A 20,725-nucleotide genomic window follows, 5' to 3' on the forward strand; every position below is an offset into this window, starting at 1 on the left:
TCAAATAAGTGATGACCTACAAGTTGCCTACACTTTCTACCATGGAAATGCCTCTTTACTCCAATTGTCACACTTTCAAGGAAGCACAGAGATGAAGAGCATTCTTTAGTGTCAGACGGTTAAGGAGATTTTTGCTCCCCCCCTCCAGTGTTGCACCCCATTACTAACCTTGTAATATGCTATCACTTACTGTCGTGGAAATACTACTTAACCCCACAAATAACATACACAGTGGTCCGGAAAGCTGAGATACTGTTTGATGTCAGAAGGTTAAGTAGATGATAGGTACCCAAGAGGCATTGCACACCCTGTAACTTATCCCGTCAGGTGATTTGAACCTTTAGTTTATTCTTACTTCTTTCTTTTCCTACTGAATTATATGATGGAGACTTGTAACTTCAGAGAGGGTGAACTCCTGAGATTAACATTTCTTGACGTTGCAACCCAAGGAGACAGAGACGGATGATTAGATCTCGAGTTCTCTTTGTACATTCATATCAAAGCTACCGGAGTGTTAATTTAATGAACCACCACATTTCATGTGTCTTAATCTCCTTCCGTTACCCTTATCCCCCAAAACTTCCAGTCTAAACCAGGAGATTCTTACATCCTAACCTCCGCGTCTCCAAAACACGAGAGGTCACACAAGATGCTCTGAACCCTTCACCATGCCGCATGGGTCCAGGATGACCACCGAGGAGGACAACTCACCTCTCAACTTTTTACTTTGGACACAAAACACAAAGCAGAGCTGTCATCACAGCCTCGTACCTCCCATAGGTTGTAAAAACGCCTCAGGTCTTTTTGACTCCTGGCATCTTTCCATCACTCCAAATACCTAAGGAATGGATCCTTCCCAGACACCATTGCATTCCTTTCCAGGTTTAGGTCCTGCCACCTCTGCCGGTGGGCTTTGCTTTGATCATCTTGCGTTAATATATATATATAGATATTATTATTATTATTTTCTGTTTCAAAGGGAGGATTTCAGATTTGGATGCTGATATAGTCTATTGGCACCAGCAGTGGAAGGATCATGTTGTTAACAAGTAGATGGACCAGGTTGTGTGTGTGTGATCTGAGTAGAGATTGGGAACTTTCTGTGTGTCAAATTAACAGAAAACCTAATCCTCTAAAGAAAACCATCAGCTTGGTTTTTTTTAAAGGGAATCTGTCACATAGTTTTTGATACCCCAACCAAGAGCAGCATTATATAAGGCTTGTGACCCCGATTCCAGTGATATATCACTTACTGGGTTGCATTATGCAGTTTTGATAAAATCACTACCTGTTCTCTCAATGCTGAGCTCTGTATAATTCCAAGCTCACCACTGATTAGCAGCTTTCTGTATTCACCACCTGGCAGAAGGTCTATTAGTTATCTAGTGGTAATCTGCTGTTGGTTAAATTGTGATTTTATGAAAACTTTAGCAAGCAGACAAGTAAGTGACATATCCCTGGAATCAGTATCTCTGTCTCTACATCACGCTGCTCTCAGGTTAGGAGGCAAAAACTTGATGACGTATTCCCTTTAAAGGGGTCCCAGTGCTGCGAATACACACGCTTCAGTAGTAGCTGAATATTGAAGATGATCTTTATAGTTCTGCTCTGGGCTCTTGCACACAGCAAGATCAGAAAACACAGTATATCATACCACATAGAGACGTTATGACTGGGTCTGTTCATGATAAGCTGTCATGTAAGTCCTAAGGAGTAAGGAATAAAACTATTTCTGACCATTATGTCACTTCCCTGCAGGATTCATCTCTTCTCATTTGTCCTCTTAGTGGTGGGTTGAGACAAGCTGACATGATGTTTCCAATTTAACACAAATTCAGAGAAAGCAGCATGGAGGACAATATATAGCAGCACTGAGCAGTGTAGCTGTAAATGAAGCACTGGGGTGTGATAAAAAAGAAAGCAGCAGCATGGAGGATATTATATAGCAGCACTGAGCAGTGTAGCTGTGAATGGAGCACTGGGGTGTGATAAAAAAGAAAGCAGCAGCATGGAGGATATTATGTAGCAGCACTGAGCAGTGTAGCTGTGAATGGAGCACTGGGGTGTGATAAAAAAGAAAGCAGCAGCATGGAGGATATTATATAGCAGCACTGAGCAGTGTAGCTGTGAATGGAGCACTGGGGTGTGATAAAAAAAGAAAGCAGCAGCATGGAGGACATTATACAGGAGCACTGAGCAGTGTAGCTGTGATTCTAGTACTGGGGTGTGATAAAGCAGAAAACAGTAGTATGGACGACATTAATCAGCAGTGATGAGAAGTGTAGGTATGAATGGAGCACTGGGTTGTAATAAAACAGAAAGCAGCAGTATGGGGGACATTATATAGCAGCACTGAGCAGTGTAGCTGTGATTGGAGTACTAGAGTGTAATAAAACAGAAAGCAGCAGCATGGAGGACCTTATATAGCAGCCCTGTGCACTGTAGCTGTGAATGGAGTACTGGGGTGTGATAAAATAGAAATAGTAGCATGGTGGACCTTATACAGCATCACTGTGCACTGTAGCTGTGAATGGTGTACTGGGGTGTGGTGAAACAGGACGCAGCAGCATGGAGGACCTTATACAGCATCACTATGCACTGTAGCTGTGAATGGTGTACTGGGGTGTGGTGAAACAGGACGCAGCAGCATGGAGGACCTTATACAGCATCACTATGCACTGTAGCTGTGAATGGTATACTGGGGTGTGGTGAAACAGGACGCAGAAGCATGGAGGACCTTATAGAGCATCACTGTGCACTGTAGCCGTGAATGGTATACTGGGGTGTGGTGAAACAGGATCCAGCAGCATGGAGGACCTTATATAGCATCACTATGCACTGTAGCTGTGAATGGTGTACTGGGGTGTGGTGAAACAGGACGCAGAAGCATGGAGGACATTGTGCAGAAGCACTGAGCAGTGTGGCTGTGAATGCAGCTAAAATGGGATAGATCTATGGGTTAAAAGGATACAGAACTACAAAGGAGTGAGTAAAGAGGTTGACAAGGATACAAATGACATTGGTGAGTAGGGTTTTAGGGTTTTTTTTGAATAATATAATAAGTACCCCATTATTTAATATAAGTACCCCAGTGCAAAAAATGCTTTTAAAATGTGGCAAAACCAAACAGTATATAGAAGGCAGATGAACTGCTGAATTTCTATCTGGATTTTCCAAGCAGGAAAGCTCTAAGATGATTATCGTTCCCCTAATCACGTGAACAATAAAAGCTTGTTGACTATAGATGATGGGTTCAGAGGCATGTCATACTGTACCCTGAGGGGCCATGGTTTGCTCACGGGAGTGACATCGTTGGTACATAGTCAGATCGGGACCTGCCTATCATACTGTGATCTGCCGAAGGTCGCCCACGCTATGCAGCTGTAGGATAAATAAGGTCTAATGAGGACACCGGGAAGTTTATCTCTCACATCTGCTCATAATGTGCAGACAAGGGAGAGAAAGTCTTCACTGTCATCGTGCACAGACTGGAAGTGACGCTCAATAACTTCTGAATGAAAGGTGCTTTAGGTAATCAAGAATCAGGACCTCTGTTACTATTCCAACATCACTTCTATTATCCTCATCTACGGGGAATACAAATACTAGAATATACAAATAATCTATATTCACCCTTTTCCCCACACACCCTGGATCTTACAACACAACATTTATATTAAGACTCATTCAATGTCTGGAGCGGGCTCAGGCGCTGCGCCTGCACTATTCCCATCAAAGTGTGACTGTGTTATTCACCCATCATCTGCCTCTAACAGCAGAAAGAGATGTCAAGCTCTGACCGCTTCTATTAACCTGTTAAATGCCTCTTCCAATACCTGACAGTGGCACTTACAGCGCGTGGCATGAGCAGTCTGCAGTTCTAAGCGCCCATTGGCTCCCCACTACAAGATTGCAGGGAGCCAATCTCTTGCCATGGCAGTCTGGAGTCCAGTGTAGACTCCCATGTCTGCCATGACGATGCTTCTATGAAGAGCAGCATGTAGCTGTGTAGTGACGGTGATTTTTAATATATATATACTCGTATTAACTTATAATGCTCACTAATAAAGCGCAAACATGTTCTGCATAGACAAAATCATCACAGTCCCCATTGGGGCTCACATTCTAAACTCCCTATCAAGTATGTCTTTGGAGAAAAGCCAAGTACTTGGAGAAAACATGGGGACAATGAACAAACTCAATGCATATGTTGATGAGTTGTTGATAACTAAACATAAAACAAGATGTTATTGCTTTTGGAGTAGTCAGATCTTTTTTTCCTTTAACCCTCAGAAGTCTTTAGATGAGAAGAGAGCAGAGGCTATGCGTTTATATAAAGCCTCGGTGACTATGTGATGAAGTAATATCTCTGTCACATAGGGTTTACCTCAGAACTCACCAAGTGTCAGTTTGGCATATGACCCTGTTCACACAGTAGAGTCTGACACTACACTTTAGGTCTCTTCTTAGTCTTCTGAGTTTCTCGGACAGGCTTGGGTGTCGACCACGTTGTGGTCTTCTTGGTTCAGGCTTGCAGTAGTTAAGTTTGGCTAGCCCGGTGATTGTCTCTCATGTTGTGAGAGACCTATCATTCACAACTACTTCCTGCCCTTTTTAAGATGGTGGATTTGATCTTCCAACGCCAATTATAGCTTGTTGCGATACCGGGCCTTGTGCTGTGGTGTTCCAGTTGCTGAATATCTTCTGTGTGTTATTTGGTGTGTTGTGGAAATATTTTTGTTGTCTGTTTATTTTTTCCCTGTTCTTTACTTCCCCCAGGGCATGTATCATCTATACCTCTGTGTGTGCGTGCACTGAATTTGAGTTTTAGTTCTTCCCTGTCTGTCTTTTTGTGTGGGATTAAACAATCCTGTCCCGCCCCTCACTGGGGGTATTAGAGTAGAGCCAGGAGAAGGGCTAGGCTGCCGGCCCAGACCTTTTCACCATCAGAAGTACCTCTGGGATAAGGGATAACTAGGGCCTCTCTAGCCTGAGATCCAGTCCAGGAGCCCCGTTCCCGTTATCCCCTTACTGCGCATGAAAATCTCCTAAACTCCAGACATTGTCAGACTGGGGTAGCAACTGGGGTGGTAAGAGCTCGAAGTAACATTGACCCTAGAAGCCAACTGTTCAGCTACCTCCGAATAATACATTACCTTCATTAACAAATTTACCACTGCTTCTATGACATAACAAATTAGGGAATTAGTTGACTAAAAAGCCCATAACTGCCAAGGCAAGATATAATCACCATGTAAAAGGATATAGATACATTTCTTTTTCACAGTTCAGCTTAAAAATAGTTTAGTTTTTGGGTACAATTTAAATTAACATAATTACTTTAATCAGTGAATCATTTGTACTGAGCCAATTGCTGCTCATGTCGAGGGCTAAGTGGCAGCGGGGCCCACCTGGAAATTCACCAGTACTCCAGTGGGCCAGTCCCAGCCTGACTGCAGATACAACCAGAAGAGTTCACAAGATATCTTTATTTTATAAAGTATTCCCTTATGTTTGCTGCATCTCTCACACAATCATAGTCATGGAGGAAACATTTAACACATCAGTTTTATTCCTTTCCAGACAGTTGTGACACATTTACACTCCGCCGCAGAAAACCTCTCATTACTCACCCGATTACATGTAACAACATTGATTAGTGAATGATAATCTCTATATCAACAGCGGAGAACCTGTTACTGTACTCTGACTGTAAGGAGCCTGAGCTGCAGGTTAAAGTGAGGTAAGGAGTATTGTAACAGTCTTAGCAGCCTTTTGGGGTCACTGCCTCCCCTTTGTGGCCCTTCCTGGGGGTGCAGGAAACTCCGCTTTGAAACGTCGGGTCATCAAAGACTCTTGTGTTCCGGAGGGACGTGTGCGAAGCGTGAAACACAAACAAGAGCAAACACATTAGTGAGATTTACTTTTAACTGAACCTCACGCTGACAGGAAAGATGAAACAGGAGATCTATGGTTCGACGGTGAAGCAAAATAACATAACACAGAGGAAGATGGAAGAGGACGATGCTTTACACTCATTTCAGCCTGAAAAGATCAAATTATGTCACTCCACTTCCCGTGGGAAAATTCTACTAAGATTCTTCTCTGGGTTTTTCTGCGGTGGTTAGTTTATTAAACAAATTTTAGAGTAATTTAGGCAAGCTCGTAACCCGCTTGACAGCCTAATTAGACAGGGAAGAATGGGAAGTAAAGGATTTCCATTTACTATATTTTAACTAATGCCGTAGAATCAGAAATTGGGAGCAGTGGAATAACCCGTTGGATGGACCATAAAATCATGAATGTCTGCTGCTGATAAAGTGGGTGAATCAACCCTTAATCCTGGTATATATGTCCCCCATCCTCGTATATATGTCCCCCATCCTGGTATATATGTCCTCCATACTTGACCTTTCCTGGTATATATGACCCCCATCCTGGACCCATCCTGGTATATTATCCCCCATCCTGGTATATATGTCCCCCATCCTAGTATATATGTCCGCCATCCTGGTATATACTGTATGTCCCCCATACTTAGCCTTTCTTGGTATATATGTCCCCCATCCTGGACTCATCCTGGTATCTATGTTCCCTATCCTGGTATATACAGTATGTCCCCCATCCTGGGCTCTTCCTGGTATATATATTCCCAATACTGGGCCCCTTATTGGTATATATGCCCCCCAATCCTGCTGCTGTTCTCTAAGTATTAAAAAAAATGATTCTCACCTTCCCCAACAACGTCCAGCTTCCTCTTCTATACCTAGCACAGAGGCTGGCAACTGACAGCAGTGTGTCTGCTATTGGCGAGGCATGACATCATTACTATGTGCCTGTGTTACGGGGGGACCGGCAGATTAGGACCACGGGGTATATATCCCAATCGCCAGTCGGGGCCCACCGTGCGCCAGATGGCAATGGAGCTGCTGGCACCCTGTGGGTTAGGCGGAGACTATAGAGCGGATGACTCAGAGATAACCCAAGAGACCTGGAAACCGGTCACGTGTATAGAGACACATCAGACCGGACGACAACCCAGTTAGCGTTTTGGTGGAATTGGCGCAACCCCGACCACGTGTGCAGGGAACACATCAGGCCGGATGGTGACCAGATAGCGTTGACCGAGAAGACCGCTGCGACAGCGCCTTGTCGGCCACGTGTGTCAGACACGACAGGCCGAGCGGTCCTTCGATTTGCGTTTCTGGTCACTACGCGAATGGCCACGTGTGTAGAGGACACGTCAGGTCAATGGATCACACCAGTACACCAGTAGCGTTGACTGGGAAGCCAAGGAGGATAATAGGTTCACACACCCAATCCTGGAACACCCTGTTAACTCCACAGGGGTCCTGGGGTATGCTGTCCATGTGCGTAGGAGGCACAACCGGACAGGTGACGCAGCAGGTATGCTGTCCGTGTGCGTAGGAGACACAACCGGACAGGAGACGCAGCAGGTGTGCTGTCCATGTGCGTAGGAGGCACAACTGGACAGGTGACGCAGCAGCCGCAGCCCAGTTAACGCCACTGGACTGCTAAAGCACAACAGGAATGGTAGCCATGAAGCACAGCGCCTGACCCTCATGTGCTGAGCCACGAATCTTGGCGTAACAGGCACCGCTCGCCTAGCCCTACCTACCGCTTCCAACAAAGCTTATGCCACCATGAACTCTAAGTGAATATGAGTGAAGACTGCGCACCTCCATGTTGTCTCCAGTCCCTTTTATAACCTAGATCCACCCTAAACCCAGGTTGGAACCACCAAGGTCCAATAGCAGAGTGCCATATCATCAGCGACGTCACCAGCAGCCTATCCGGAACCGACACGTCACTGATGACCTCATGGCAGCCACGCCCCAAACACTTCACCAGTCATCGTCTGACGACCAATGGTGAGGTGCCAGATCATAGGGGCGGGCCTCTGCGAGCCAGTCCGGAGTGGCCACGTCATCAGGACACCTGACACCCTCTGCCCTATCAGGGACTGCCACCTCACGGACATGCTCAGTGAGGTCCTTACCGGACCTAGCCTCTGATGCACTAAGTGCCTGAGCATGCTCTGTAGCCTGAACAACAGACTCAGAAATCAGACTATCTGCCTGAGCATGCTCAGTAGGCACATCCCAGAACTTAGACACAGCACGAAGTCCAAGTACCTGTGCAAAGAGGCTGTTAGGATTAATTGTGGGAGCAACTGAGGACTTAGGGGTACTTTGCACGCTGCAACATCGCAAGCCGATGCTGCGATGCCGAGCGCGATAGTCCCCGCCCCCGTCGCAGCTGCGATATCCTTGTGATAGCTGCCGTAGCGAACATTATTGCTACGGCAGCTTCACATGGACTCGCCTTTCCTGGGACGTCGCTCTGGCCGGCGACCCGCCTCCTTATTAAGGGGGCGGGTCGTGCGGCGTCACAGCGACGTCACACGGCAGGCGGCCAATAGGAGCGGAGGGGCGGAGATGAGCGGGATGTAAACATCCCGCCCACCTCCTTCCTTCCGCATATCCTACGGAAGCCGCGGTGACGCCGGTAGGAGATGTTCCTCGCTCCTGCGACTTCACACACAGCGATGTGTGCTGCCGCAGTAGCGAGGAGCAACATCGGACCGTCGCGTCAGCGTAATTATGGATTACGCCGACACTGCACCGATGATACGATTACGACGCTTTTGCGCTCGTTAATCGTATCATCAAACCTTTACACACTACGATGTCGCATGCGATGCAGGAAGTACGTCATTTTCAATTTGACCCCACTTGCGATGTCGTAATGTGCAAAGCCCGCCTTAGTCTCAGAAATGACATAATCAGGCTGAGCATGCTCACTAGGAAAAACACCGGGCTTAGAGTCTGGCTGGGGTAAATCGGCGCGTGCATGCGCACTAACCGCCTCTCCACACTTAGACGTGGTGGAAGGAGCAGCCAACTGGACGACCCGAAGCACGGCCAAGAACGGCAGCCGGCGCCTGGGCGCAACAGGAACCACAGTAGGCTGCTTGCAGCTATGGCGGCACCGGTTTGTAACAGCCTGTGAGTGGCATGCCGATGTCAGCTGCCGGCCTCTGATTGGCTGGTAGTCTCTGGGCACCTCTCCTGCATGGATCTGGTCACTGTCGCACCCTCTGCAACCATGATTATTATGGCCCTGATTCCTGGTGACCTTCTGCTTATACTTAACAGCCAATCTGAAAATTGAAACTGCATTTGCATTATAAAGCATTGAAGAATGACTGAGAAAAATTCTCATCTTGTGATGAAGACAAGAAGTCGATGTAAGACGTCATGTAAGAGTACTACACTTTTGAGCATGTCCCTACAGCTGCAACACAACAGAGGAGAACACTGGGCCAACATGTAATTGACCCACCTTGTTTATTTGAAGCTTACTGCCAACTTTGTGGTGGCAATAGGCCTACACTTATCTGAGGCAACTCTGGCACTGCTATTATTATGAACTAAGTGGTTAGACAGTGGCTTCCAACAAATACCCCATTTTATTCTGATGCAATGTGACGCCCTGGGCAAGCCAGGGGTCACAGGTCACAACACCACCACACCCCACACTCCAGGTAGGCACATCATAGCTAAACTACAAATCCTTGTTGCCTTCCTCCAGAGGCTGATGATTCACACCAGGGGGTGGGCCAGGCGGTTGGCTCCGCCCACCAAGGAGATCACAGCTCTGGAGGCGGGAAGTACCAGGCAGTCCAGTGAGGGACATGAAGGAGTGAACAGGAGAGTAGCCCAGGCAGGGCAAGAGTGAAGTCTAGCTGAGGGCTAGAAAGGAGTAAACAACTAAGTGAAAGTGGAAAAGTGGAAAAGGAGGAAAGCAAGTGAGGTGACAAGAAGGAAGGAAAGCCTGAAGGGTCCAGCTTTGTGTAGGGCCAGAACAGCAAGGTCAGCGACGGCGGTGACTGTCTGGAGGGGGACTGTTTGGAAGTTCCTGGAAGGACCCCGTTGGCTGTGTGCCCGGTGGTCTGGAGCAGTGTTCCGAAGGACAGTCAGCACCAGGGCAGGGGCCTCTCGGACCCCGGCAAGGCTAGGAGTCGCCAAATTTGCCGAATCCGTCAGTGAAGGGGACGTAGATCCCCCAGCAACCAAGTCCCGATTGAAGGCAACAGCTCAACCTGAAGCAGAGAGACACCGCCACCGTCAAGGCACCAGTTTCTCAGGGCCAGCGCCTGCGGGCAAAGTGTAGAGCTCCTCCGGCCCAGATTGTAGTCGGGGAGCGGGTAACCGGAGGGAATCCACCGCTACCACAAGTCAACCATAGGTGCAAGGAAGAGGGACATCACCGTCACCTACCGGGAGTGCAGGTGCAGCCGTCTGTGGGACCGTCCTACCAGCCGTTTGGTTTACCGTACAAACTGTGTCCGTGTCTCAGGCTGAGTGAGTACTACAGTGCCGCAAGGCACAGCGCTGCCCCCGCGTCCCTGCGCCCACCAGGCCCCGCACCTCACAAACCATCAACGGGCCCCGGGATCACCAACCCCTGCCCACGGACGGGCAACACAACATCTGGCTGCTCCGCATCACCATCCCCGGGACCCCCGCATTGAGCAGCGGTGGTGAAATCACCACAACCGTGGGTGGCGTCACGAACTATAACAATCCCCGCACCCAACAAACCCCTTTCACTCACGGGCGAGGAGTGCCGCTCGAGAAACCCCCGGGATCCGGCCTACGGCTCGAGCCACCACTGAGCAGCGGCCGCCGGACCCGAGCAGAAGGGGGCGAGCGTAGTGTGCTGACACCCTCCTCCCCGCCCGCGACAACTTGGCGTCACGAACAGGATCTTACCGCTCTGCCGTCTGGTAGAGGTGCGCCTTGTTACCGCCGGAGGTATCCGGCAGAAAAATTGCAGAAGCCGCCATCTTTGGCGCGAAAAGTTCCCGCTCGAGCGTCTTCTCGAGCAGTAGAGGCGCGAAGGCCAAGACCCCGCCCCGAGAGAGGAGGGGCCGGAAAGAGCTAAGGGGGACGGAAACAAGATGTCTGCGCCCGACGGAGCCGCTGGAGGAGCGGTGGTCGCAGCCGCAGCGGCACCCGCGGATGGGAATGGGCCTGCCCAGGTCCCGGCCGTACCGGCGGGAGGTGCCGCGGCCCCCGTGCTCGCTCAGGTCATGCCGTTCTCCTTGCCCTATGCGCCCGGAGCTGCCTGGCTACCGCAGTATGACGGGAAACCGGATGCCCTACAGGCCTTCCGGAAAAAGCTTAACCCGTTGCTAGAGCTGTACCCCCTGACTGATAAGCAACGTGCAGCGATAGTGCTAGGCCAGCTAACCGGTGCAGCGGAGCAGGAAGCGGAGACCTGGGCCGAGGGGGACCGGCTCTCTGTAGCCACCATCTTTGAGAAGCTACAGACTGCCTTCGAGACCCGGACTGAAGCTGAGCTGAGGATGCAGTTTTACCAGTGCCGGCAACGAGCTGGGGATAGCATTCGGGACTATGCTCTACGTCTGCAGACCGCCCTCCGCACGCTGAAGCGGGTGAACCCTATTAATGAGGCGGATAGCAACAAGATGTTAGTGGAGCAATTTGCGCAGGGGATGAGGTCCCCTGAGGATCGTAAACAACTCCGGCTGTGGGCCCTGGAACACCCTGATGTGGACTTTGCTGTGTTAAAGGAGCGGGCCATTAAAGCACTACAGCCCCCAGCTGCCGAAGTTCTGGAACCCGCCCCGTGGCCCGTTGAGACGGCTCCCGTTGTGGCGGCCTCAGCCAAACCAACCTCTCCAATACCTGCAGCCCCGAGCAGCACGGTGGAAGAACTGGCAGCCCAGGTCCGTCGTATGGACGGAGACCTTGCCAAAATCCTTGCTGCACTACAACCTCTGACCAGATCTCAGCCTTCAGCACCCTGGATGCAGCGGAGAGGTGCTAATCCCCCGCGGAGCAGGCCTCCAATCTGCTACAAGTGCCGTAAGCCGGGGCATTACTATCGAGAGTGCCCGTTAAACGAGCAACCCCTGGGGCCCCGGGCCAATCCTCAGGAGTAGAACCCCGTGGCCCCTCGGACTGGCGGGATCGGTATATCGGAGCTCGACCCATCATTCCCGTGGTTGTGGACGGTATACCGGTGATGGCTCTCTTGGACACTGGATCCCAGGTAACCACCATACCATACACATTGTACCAGCGGTATTGGGAGACGGACGAGCTGGCACCCCCAGATACTAGTATAACGCTGATTGCTGCCAATGGACTCCCTTTGACCCAAGTGGGGTATAAGCAGGTGGCCATGACAGTGGGGCAAGCTGAACTGCAACACCAGGGTATGATTGTGATCATGAATGAGCCCAGTGATCATAACCCGAAGATAGTGCTGGGAACCAATGTGATGGAGCACTGTATGGGTGATGTGTTGGCCCTATTGCAGCAGCTGGCCGCCACGGCGGCAGGGAGCCGACAGAGAGCTGTGCAGCGTGAAATTCGTGCCTTGATGTACCGCCAGCATGTAAATTCAACAGGAGGAGAGATTGGTGGCGTGAGAGTGATGGATGCGGCCCCGTTGCTTGTGCCCCCCAGAAGTGAGATGATGATTTGTTGTAGGGCAGCCGTAGGGCCTCAGGGGCGTGACTACCCTGCCATGATGGAGCCCATACCCTCCGAGCACTGGCCCACCGTAATAGCCGCCCGAGGGGTGGTAGACGTGAAAAAGGGGAGGGTGCCCGTGAGGGTGTTGAATTGTGGGGAGGAAGAGGTCAGGCTCCCCCGGTATGCTACCATCGCCAAACTGCTCACCCTAGATCCTCACACCATCCATGAAACCAGTCCCTCAGTCTCCCCACCTGCTACCAGCACTTCCCCACGGCAGGGGGAGGTGAAAGAGTGGCACCAACAGCTACATGTGGGCACTGACGATACCCCTACACATCACAAAGCGGGGGTATACAGGGTGGTGCAGGAGTATGAGCAGGTATTCAGTAAGCACCCACTAGACTTCGGGCAGATCAAAGGGGTCCAACATCACATCCCCACTGGTGAACACCCCCCTATCAAAGAGAGGTACCGGCCTATTCCCCCTGCATATTACCAGTGTGCCAAAGATATGTTGAGGAATATGAAGGAGGCAGGGGTCATTCGGGATAGCTGTAGTCCCTGGGCCGCTCCGTTGGTACTGGTCAAGAAGAAGGATGGTACCATGCGGATGTGTGTGGACTACCGGAAGATTAATCAGATAACCCACAAAGATGCCTACCCGCTGCCCCGTATTGAGAATCGTTGGCCGCGCTGCGGACGGCAAATTATTTCTCTACCCTGGACCTCACCAGTGGGTACTGGCAAGTGGCCGTGGCCCCAGAAGACCGGGAGAAGACCGCCTTCACCACCCCGATGGGGCTTTGCGAATTCAATAGCATGCCGTTTGGGCTGTGCAATGCCCCTGGGACCTTTCAACGGCTGATGGAGTGCTGTTTGGGACATTTAAACTTCGAGACCGTCCTGCTGTACTTGGATGATGTGATTGTTTATTCCCAGACGTATGAAGCCCATCTGGAGCACCTGGCCGAGGTGTTCGCGTCTCTTGCCAAGTATGGGATGAAATTGAAGCCCTCTAAATGCCACCTGCTGAAGCCCAGGGTGCAGTATCTCGGGCATGTGGTGAGTGCGGATGGTGTCGCTCCCGACCCTGAGAAGATCACTGCCATCCAGAGCTGGCCGAGACCAACTACAGTAAGAGAAGTAAGGCAGTTCCTGGGTCTGGTGGGGTACTACCGGCGCTTCATCAAGGGATACACGAAGATGGCTGCCTCCATGCAAGACCTCCTCGTGGGACAGACCAAAGGGGGGAGAACAGCCCCACTGGTGTGGGAGGACAGGCACGAGGAGTCCTTCCGTCAGCTGAAGGAGGCTTTGACCGGAGAAGAGGTCCTGGCGTATCCGGACTACGGCTGCCCATTCATTCTCCACACTGATGCCAGCAATGTGGGTTTGGGGGCAGTCCTATCCCAGGTCCAGGAAAGCAAAGAGAAAGTGATCGCCTATGCTAGTCGAAAACTCCGGCCGACCGAAAGGAACCCTGAGAACTATAGCTCTTTCAAGCTTGAGCTCCTGGCACTGGTGTGGGCTATCACCGAGCGGTTCCGCCACTACCTGGCCGCCGCAAAGTTCACCGCTTTTACGGATAACAATCCGTTGACTCACCTGGACACGGCCAAACTGGGTGCATTAGAACAGCGGTGGGTAGCCAGACTAGCCAACTACGACTTCACCATCAAATATAGGGCCGGTCGTGTCAACATCAATGCTGATGCCCTCTCTCGAATGCCCCACTTGTCAGAAGGTGAGTGCAAAGATGATGACCTCGAGGAGATCGAGTTGCCTGCATTCCACCGGCCATCAGGTGAGAAGATCCATGTCCATCAACAACGGGTGAATCTGGATCCGCTACCTAGTCAGAAGTGGCAAGAAGCTCAAAATCAGGCGCCTGCGGTCCGCTTGGTCAAGAACCTGGTAGAGCAAGGCGCCGCCGGGATGGACCCTGCCGCCCCAGCGGAGGCCCAACGCTTGTGGAAGGAACGGGCCCGACTGTGCCTGCATCAGGGGAGGCTGTACCGGGAGCTGATTAACCCGAAGACCCACGAGAAGACCCGCCAGCTGGTTATTCCCCAGGCTGATGTGCCCACCGTTCTGCAGGCGTACCATGATGGAGCCGGCCACTTCGGATGGAAGAAGCTGGAGATGCTGTTAAGAGAGCGGTTCTATTGGAGTGGGATGCAGGAATCGGTAGAAGCCTGGTGTCGAGAATGTGGTCCTTGTACGTTGAGGAGGAAGGATGAAGCTAGCCAGAAGGCCCCCCTGCATCCCATCGTTACACACCAACCGTTGGAGCTGGTCGCCTTGGACCATGTGAAGCTCACCCCCAGCCGAAGTGGGTATACCTACGCTCTGACCATAGTGGACCATTATTCTCGGTTCATGGTGGTTGTCCCGGTCAAGGACTTAACCGGCCGTACCGCTGCGAGAGCGTTCCAGGCGTACTTCTGTCGGCCCCATGGATACCCTGAGAGGGTGCTCACCGACCAAGGTCCAGCCTTTGAAGCGGAGGTATTCCATGAGTTTTGTCAGCTGTATGGTTGCAAGAAGATCCGGACCACTCCTTACCATGCCCAGACCAACGGTATGTGTGAGAAGATGAACCATCTAGTCCTGGGTCTCCTCAAGACGTTGCCACTAGAGGAACGGAACCTGTGGCCGGAGAAGCTGCCTGACTTGGTCGATATGTACAATAATATCCCGTCCAGCTCGACAAAGTGCACCCCAGCGTATCTGATGAGAGCTCGGCCTGGCCGGCTGCCAGTGGATTTGGAAATGGGATTGGAAGCCCCAGAGACGCTCCCCGCAACGGCTGAATGGGATGCCCGGCGGAGGGTGCAGTACCGACAGATTCAGGAGTATGTGGAGAAGAACCTGGGTCAGAGTCGAAAACAGCAGGAGCGGCACTTCAATCAGAGAGCGGCTGCCGGGCCTTTCCAGCCTGGAGATGTGGTGTTGAAGCGGAAGAGAAAAACCCACAAGCTGGATGATCAGTGGGAACAAACCCCCTACGTCATTCAGCCCACCGGATGGGAGAATGGAAAGACTTACCAGATCAGTCGCGACCAAGGGGGCACTTTGGCCACGGTTTCTCGGGACCATTTGAAAAGGTGCCCACCAGCCTTGAGGACCATGCCGGAGGTGCCAGCTCCTCCCCCAGCGGAAAAGGAAAAAGAGGTGATCCACACGGTGATGGGTGACTTCCCCGCAGACTGGCCTATGCAGAACGGCGCGGTGATTCTTCCAGTGATACTGTTCCCACAACCTGTGGATGAAGAAGTAGTGGAAGCGGTCAACCGTGAGCCAGAACCGATGCCAGTGCCCAGGGATGAACCTATGCCCAGCTCCCCTATGCCTCCACCTGTCCCACACGAAAGCCGGGAGGTGGAACCAGTTGTTCCCTCTACCCCACTGCCCAGCACCACTGACACCGGGCCCCGAAGGTCCACCCGTTCCAACCTAGGTAGACCCCCACTTAGGTACAGGGAGACCGTTCTGTGATAAAAGGGGTCAGGGAATGTGCAGAGTGGTTGTTTGTTTGTTTAAAAGTTGAAAATGAAAATGATTGATCCAAGAAGAAGTTACCTGATTGTCTGTAGTGATTGAACCGGCCGGAGCCGACACCGTTGTCCCCGTGGGGACCGTTTAAAAATGCATGGGAACTATCCATGGACAAGTCCGTGAACTTGCAGGGCAACCACAAACGTTAGTGGCTTGTAAATATGTTGGTTACCGTTACCGTTTTCCGCAGTGCCGCCTCCGGAGAGGCAGGTTGGAGGGAGGGCCCTGAGCAGAGCAGGCTGGGGCCCAGCCACCAAGGGAACCGGTGGCTACCCTCTGGAGGGAAGGACAGATCCCGCTCGGGTACCATGTGCTGGACTGTGGGTCAAGGGGTGCTGCCTGGGTTTTAGGGGCAGCATCAGGGCCAGGTTGCTTGGGTGGGAGAGAGCGGAAACCGTAACCGTAAACCGTTGCAACGTTAAAGAAATGTGCCTCCCGTTTTGAGAAGAGTTATTAAAAATGTATATATGTTGATTTTTCCAAATGTTATCTTTTTTCAGAAAAATAAAACCGGTGTAGGACAGCAGCCCGCGGACGGTCTGCATTTTGCTAAGGGGGAATGTGACGCCCTGGGCAAGCCAGGGGTCACAGGTCACAACACCACCACACCCCACACTCCAGGTAGGCACATCATAGCTAAACTACAAATCCTTGTTGCCTTCCTCCAGAGGCTGATGATTCACACCAGGGGGTGGGCCAGGCGGTTGGCTCCGCCCACCAAGGAGATCACAGCTCTGGAGGCGGGAAGTACCAGGCAGTCCAGTGAGGGACATGAAGGAGTGAACAGGAGAGTAGCCCAGGCAGGGCAAGAGTGAAGTCTAGCTGAGGGCTAGAAAGGAGTAAACAACTAAGTGAAAGTGGAAAAGTGGAAAAGGAGGAAAGCAAGTGAGGTGACAAGAAGGAAGGAAAGCCTGAAGGGTCCAGCTTTGTGTAGGGCCAGAACAGCAAGGTCAGCGACGGCGGTGACTGTCTGGAGGGGGACCGTTTGGAAGTTCCTGGAAGGACCCCGTTGGCTGTGTGCCCGGTGGTCTGGAGCAGTGTTCCGAAGGACAGTCAGCACCAGGGCAGGGGCCTCTCGGACCCCGGCAAGGCTAGGAGTCGCCAAATTTGCTGAATCCGTCAGTGAAGGGGACGTAGATCCCCCAGCAACCAAATCCCGATTGAAGGCAACAGCTCAACCTGAAGCAGAGAGACACCGCCACCGTCAAGGCACCAGTTTCTCAGGGCCAGCGCCTGCGGGCAAAGTGTAGAGCTCCTCCGGCCCAGATTGTAGTTGGGGAGCGGGTAACCGGAGGGAATCCACCGCTACCACAAGTCAACCATAGGTGCAAGGAAGAGGGACATCACCGTCACCTACCGGGAGTGCAGGTGCAGCCGTCTGTGGGACCGTCCTACCAGCCGTTTGGTTTACCGTACAAACTGTGTCCGTGTCTCAGGCTGAGTGAGTACTACAGTGCCGCAAGGCACAGCGCTGCCCCCGCGTCCCTGCGCCCACCAGGCCTTGCACCTCACAAACCATCACCGGGCCCCGGGATCACCAACCCCTGCCCACGGAGGGGCAACACAACATCTGGCTGCTCCGCATCACCATCCCCGGGACCCCCGCATTGAGCAGCGGTGGTGAAATCACCACAACCGTGGGTGGCGTCACGAACTATAACAATCCCCGCACCCAACAAACCCCTTTCACTCACGGGCGAGGAGTGCCGCTCGAGAAACCCCCGGGATCCGGCCTACGGCTCGAGCCACCACTGAGCAGTGGCCGCCGGACCCGAGCAGAAGGGGGCGAGCGTAGTGTGCTGACACCCTCCTCCCCGCCCGCGACAGCAACCTATTTAGGGGGCTGATGTCCTCTGATTTACACTTTGGAGGTGATGGTATTTCATCAAACGAAATTGTGCTCTTGAGTTTAACTTGGATGAGATTACTATGAGATGGGTGACATTGTGATCGTTGTACTATGACCTATGCAGCCACCCATACCTCTACTTTGAGTAGTAAAATCATCCTGGTCCCTTTAAGGTTTATTTACATTGTGTTTATGGTATGTTTTTTTAAAATATTTTTTCTGAAATTGCCTTTGGGAGTCGATAGATTGTGGCTCAGTAATTCTAACCTCAAGATTGAACTGGAAGATGGAGAGGATTTAGGAGACTACCAATTCCAAGGTGGGTCTCCCCGGGATTGGTTCCCTTTTGGTTTACACCATTTAGATGTATGTTTTGTGTTTATTTCCGAGCATGGACCCGCCTCTGGTGCTCTTTATATCCATACCTGACCATAACTGCCTGTTTGTTTGTTTACTTGTTTCCTCCATCTTGCTTCCGCTAGGTGCTGCCGCCGCCTTAATTCACTTCTGTCTTCCTATAAAGTCCCTTCTTCGAACCTACTTTTATTAATGTTGCCTGCGTCAGGAGTTAGGTTTTCTTTGTTTACTTTCATCGGCTGAAAAAAAATAATAACTGAAGAGAGACGGCCTGTTTTGCAGAACTTATTGCTCTTGCTCGGCTCTACACATGTTGATGGAAATTCCAGAAGGCATGAAGGTGATTAGCTCCTGGTGTAAGTGATGTGGGATCAGCAAACGACATGGTAATTGGCCAGACGGAGGACATGTGTCTCTGAGGAGTGCGTTCATGAAGGGGATCATTGGTGGAGGACTTGTGTCTGAGGGGTGCGTACATTGAAAGGATCATTGGAAGAGGACATGTGTGTCCGAGGGGTGTGTGCTTGGAGGGGATCATTGGAAGAGGACATGTGTCAGAAGGGTGCATGCATGGCGGGGATCATTGGCGCAGGGCATGTATGTCTGAGGGGTGAGTACATGGCAGGGATCATTGGCAGAGGACATGTATGTCTGAGGGGTGCATGCATGAAGGGGATCATTGGGGGAGCACATGTATATCTGAGGGGTGTGTGCATAGAGGGGATCATTGGCAGAAGACATGTATGTCTGAGGGGTGAGTGCATGGAGGAGATCATTGGCAGAGGAAATGTGTGTCTTAGAGGTGTGTGCATAGAGGGGATCATTGGTCGAGGACATGTGTGTCTGAGGGGTGCATGCATGGAGGGGATTATTGGCGAAGGACATGTATGTCTGAGGTGTGCATGCATAGAGGGGATCATTGTCGGAGGACATGTATCTCTGAGGGGTGTGTGCATAGAGGAGATCATTGTCGGAGGACGTGTGTGTTTGAGGGGTGATTGAGTGAAGGAGATCACTGGCCCTGTTTTCTGTTCTGTCACCAAAAAGAAGACTGGAAGAGAGCAGACAGCACAAAAGATCGTAAAATAAGAAAACATTTTTTTACTTAGTTTTTATTGCATGAGCTGCCTAGTTTGATTTTAAAAACTGAACTTTAAACATTTTTTTGATATGTCAACGTGGTTATTTGAGTGTTGAGACACCCAAAACTCCATAAAACGAAGGAGCAGAGATGTTCCACTGACCACTTCTGCTCCTTTGTTTTAGCAATAAAGGCCCGGTTAGATGGTCAGGGTACTTTAGGGTCTGACATACTTCAGTCCTGTCTGACGCTGACCCAAGTTTCAGTCTTAAATGCTCTGGAACCCATCTATTTTGAGAACGAGAGTCCACCAACAATTTACCAACATGAATGAAGTGGTGGATGTGCATTCGGGACTTTTTCTATTTCTTTGGAGGGGAGATTCAAAATTAGTTGAGCTGTTTTCGGAACTAAATAAAGTGAGAAACATTTATGCAGCTGCATGGGGCCCCATTTTGGAGAAAGATGCAAATCATACAGGTGGTACTCTTATCTATCAGACATTTAAGCCAAATCCTCTGAATATGTCATGACTATCTAAGATAGGGTTAAAACCAGGGGATAATTTTGACTCCAAAATCCCTCTCAAGCCCTCACCAACCTTAAAGGGTTTACCCAAGACTTAGATGTTAATGAATTATCTTTAGGGAAGAGTACCATGGCCACATAACGCAGATGACAATTGCATCGCAATGTTCAGACTGTCCAGTGGCTCTCCCAACCTGAGCGTGAGAGCTGCATAGAAATACATGCTGTCACGCTCGGGTCAGGAGAACCGCCATCCAGTTCAATGCAATCCTTGCAATGATTCTTTAAACTAATAAACTCTCAACTGCAGGAGCTTGGTCTGTACTTGCAAGTTGCAACTTTCCGGCCTCTTTCTCAAACAGGTCTCCAGCCAGTGATTGACAGGTCACTCTTCTCTTTGATCAGTTCCCCTGCTCTGGCTGGAGACCGGCACTGAGGGAGAAGGAGGCCAGAGAAGGAAGCCGCCACTGATTGGTCATGTGGCTCACGTGTCATAACAATGTCATGTGGGCCCCAGGAACATGGGTTGCGACATTGCTTGAACTGCGCTGGTATCAGAAGTGGGTATAGACTTTGCTATTTTTATGGTGGCATACTTGGGGAATGAGAAGGAGTTGACAAAGTAGTGGACAACCCCTTTATGACTTTGCCAATGGATTACAAGAAAACGGAGACATGGATTTGTAATATCAAGGTATGGAAGTAATTATCATTACAGGTAGTTTACTGTGATGATGTTACTTTGTAAACTAAAAATCTGCAGAAAAAATCCCTTTAAGAGAACTTTCCTCCATCTTAAGCATCTTAAGGATTTTT

This window comes from Anomaloglossus baeobatrachus, chromosome 5 (genome assembly GCF_048569485.1).
Source record: "Anomaloglossus baeobatrachus isolate aAnoBae1 chromosome 5, aAnoBae1.hap1, whole genome shotgun sequence".
Classification (NCBI taxonomy): Eukaryota; Metazoa; Chordata; class Amphibia; order Anura; family Aromobatidae; genus Anomaloglossus; species Anomaloglossus baeobatrachus.